Genomic DNA, 378 nt, shown 5'->3' on the forward strand with positions numbered 1-378 from the left:
CCACCACCACCACCACCACCACCAGGCGGACCTTCTGGGACACGCTGGCCCAAGTATCCGGAGGGAAGCGGTGGCGGCAGGACCAGACCTCGACCGTCACCGGACCAGAAACCGCAACAGAGAAGTGACTTCCGGTCGTAGGCAGCGCCCCCCACCCCCCTCGCCAAACAGGACGAACCCGCCCTGCATCCTGACAGAAGCGGCCGCTCCTTACTTCCTGGTCCGGGCCTCCAGCCCTGCTGTCTGTCACGGAGGCTGGGCGCTGGAGCGCCTGCGCGCTGGGCGGGGCTGTGGGGGGGGTCGTGCGGAGCCCACGCACGAAGTAGGCGTCTGGCTCCACCCGGAGCTGCGCGCGGCGCGGGGCTGCAGGTGCGCGCG

This window comes from Dipodomys ordii, unplaced genomic scaffold (genome assembly GCF_000151885.1).
Source record: "Dipodomys ordii isolate 6190 unplaced genomic scaffold, Dord_2.0 Scaffold70, whole genome shotgun sequence".
Lineage (NCBI taxonomy): Eukaryota > Metazoa > Chordata > Mammalia > Rodentia > Heteromyidae > Dipodomys > Dipodomys ordii.